This window comes from Montipora capricornis, chromosome 6 (assembly GCF_036669925.1).
Source record: "Montipora capricornis isolate CH-2021 chromosome 6, ASM3666992v2, whole genome shotgun sequence".
NCBI classification, from domain to species: domain Eukaryota; kingdom Metazoa; phylum Cnidaria; class Anthozoa; order Scleractinia; family Acroporidae; genus Montipora; species Montipora capricornis.
The window spans coordinates 60,369,359-60,371,858 of record NC_090888.1 but is presented as its reverse complement, the minus strand read 5'-3'; the positions used below and the strand labels follow the sequence as shown (position 1 = coordinate 60,371,858).

Sequence of the window (2,500 nt, the reverse complement as noted above, 5' to 3'; positions counted from 1 at the left end):
ACGCTAATGGTGTTGTTAGGGGTAGCCTCCACCAGGCATAAAGTACCTTGATTACAAAAAATAATAGATTTCTCTTTGAAAAAAATCTTTGTTCTAAAGGCTAGGCCATTATGGATCCAACATGTTGGTAGATCAGCAACATCATCCAACATGTATTTAAAGATGTTGGATTACGGTGAACAAAGTTTGATTTCCATCAAACATCATCTTCAACAAGAATGTTGTTAAATGTGTTTGGCCATGGTTGAATTAAATAGATACATGCACATACGCAGATGCCCACTAAATTGGGGTTTTGCTAAACAGCTAGGCCCACAGCCCAGTGGCCCACTTATCATCTTGCCGTGAAGTGGGCTGCAGGCCTCCAGGCTGTTGGCCTGTGTATGGAAGAACTGAAGTGGTGCAGAGCAGTGCGTATCGTTGACGATGATTTATTTGCCAACCCCCTCATGAGTAAAACCAACAGAATGGCGAGCGAGCAAAGTTTTGAATCTTGGAATGATGAAAGCTCTAGCAATGCCTCTTCAAATGGAAAGAGAAAGAAAAAGGAGCCAACACGGTTGCTAGGCCAGGAAAAGCAAGAAGGTCGTCAGGGAAGAAATTGATACAATTTGATCTAATTACTAGAGGAAAGACCATGCATTCAAGGATTATCGTGGTAGGGAAAAGAGAGATTCACTTGACTGTATGAAGAGATTAAAAGTGAATTGGAGACAGATTTTGCAGACTTTAGTCCCAAAGCCTTAAGTGAAAGAGGAGGATCCAACATATGTTGCATTCTTCTGGCCACCTTGTTTATTCACTGTGGAACATCGTACAACATTGTTGGATGGTGTTGCACTTGTTTGGCCAGACCTTAAAAAAGAGGAGGCTGTTTCTCAAAAGAGAGGGAGGCTGAAAAGCATGGCATGCTGTTTGTATCAAAAATGCTTCTTGTCAAATATAAAACTTGTCATTAAATAAATTATATAAAACTTGCCGGTACCGGTATTTCTCTTTAAATAGAACATCTTAGTTTATACATAGAACTTTCTACAAAATATAAAACTTGTCACTCCGTATATAAAACTTGTTTGAAAATATTAAACTTGTCACACCATGTATAAAACGTGTCATGCAATACACCTATTGGAACCCAGTACCACGTCAAAGGGCGGGAACGAGGCGATTAACTTGAGTTTCCACAATTATAAACTCTATAAAGTTGGGTGAAACACACAGACCTGAGAATTAGTGAGGTGATTTATGAATTTGTCTCCTACAACGTTCCAAGTTTTTGGCTCATTTCATTGAACGGTTCCCATGTTTTTTTTTTTTTTTTGCGGTACAGTGAAAACGATCTATAGTTAAACCCGACAACTTGATCTCTCTTATAATTGATACTCCAGAGGTGGTTTGACGCGATCTGAAAAGAGCTTGAAGTGTGGTGGATTGCAGACTGAGGAGATCTCAGGGGTTATCCATGCAGGGCAGCTAGTCTCCCCAGATAAATACTTCTTTTTGTGTGGCATCTGCTGGTCCACTACATCGATGAACAGCTGGTACCAGTGTTCACAAATATCATCAATGTCATTGAAGATATATGCAGTATGCCAGGGGATTTTATCAAGATCAGCTGGGAAACAACCATTGTCAAAGCCCTTCATACTACGATATGCAATGAGCTTAGGTTGAGGTCTAATGGTATAGATCAGATCTCTATCACATGAGGCCCAGCTTCATTGTTCTACTTAGCAAATCGTTGCGGGTTGCTGGCAATAAGCACATCGGTGGCGCAGAGCTGTTGAAATGACAACATTGTGTAATAGGCTGCCGAAAGTGATTTCCTCACTTTGCTCTAATAATCGAGACAGGGATTCATTTATGCTTTTTTGATTACCTCTTTGCCTTGCCACTCTGTTTTGGTCTCTAAGATCATCAGCAAGACTTGATAGTCTCTCAATAAAATACACACTTATACTCACTTAATTGACCACTCCCCATAGGGGCTTTTTCAGGGCCAATGAAACACAATCATGACAGAACAGAACATTCAACAACAACTGTTAAGAATCCCAACTGGCCGGAGGCAAACCAATTGGCTATTTACAAGTGCGGCCGAGAAGTTGAACCAGGGACTACTAGGAACAAATTCAAACAGTGGTCAGAACGTGTCTTGAACCCGGGATCTCCAGATCTCTAGGCAAGCGCCCTTACCACTGGGCCACACTGCCTCCTCCATGAGGTCTCTGTGAGAGGCAATCTTGCTAATCCTGGAAACTCAAGTTCATTGCCTCGTTCTCACCCTTTGGTGCAGTACTGGGTTCCAATAGGCATATTGCGTGACAAGTTATATTTTATATATGGTGTGACAAGCTTTATTGCAACAAGTTTTATACATGGCATGACAAGTTTCATAATTTCAAACATGTTTATATATACGGTGTTCAGTCCCAAATCACAAGATTTCAAGCTTGTAAAGAAAAGTGCTTTTGGGAAGGTAACCAAAGTGCATATGTGA

The 2,500-nt window shown here is 40.8% G+C and overlaps 1 protein-coding gene across 1 annotated transcript in view; it reads left to right on the top strand.

The window, feature by feature from the left end:
- The window catches only part of LOC138052710 (monocarboxylate transporter 10-like), a 15,596-nt gene that overhangs the window by 5,154 nt on the left and 7,942 nt on the right, over positions 1 to 2,500 (top strand). The window lies entirely within an intron of this gene.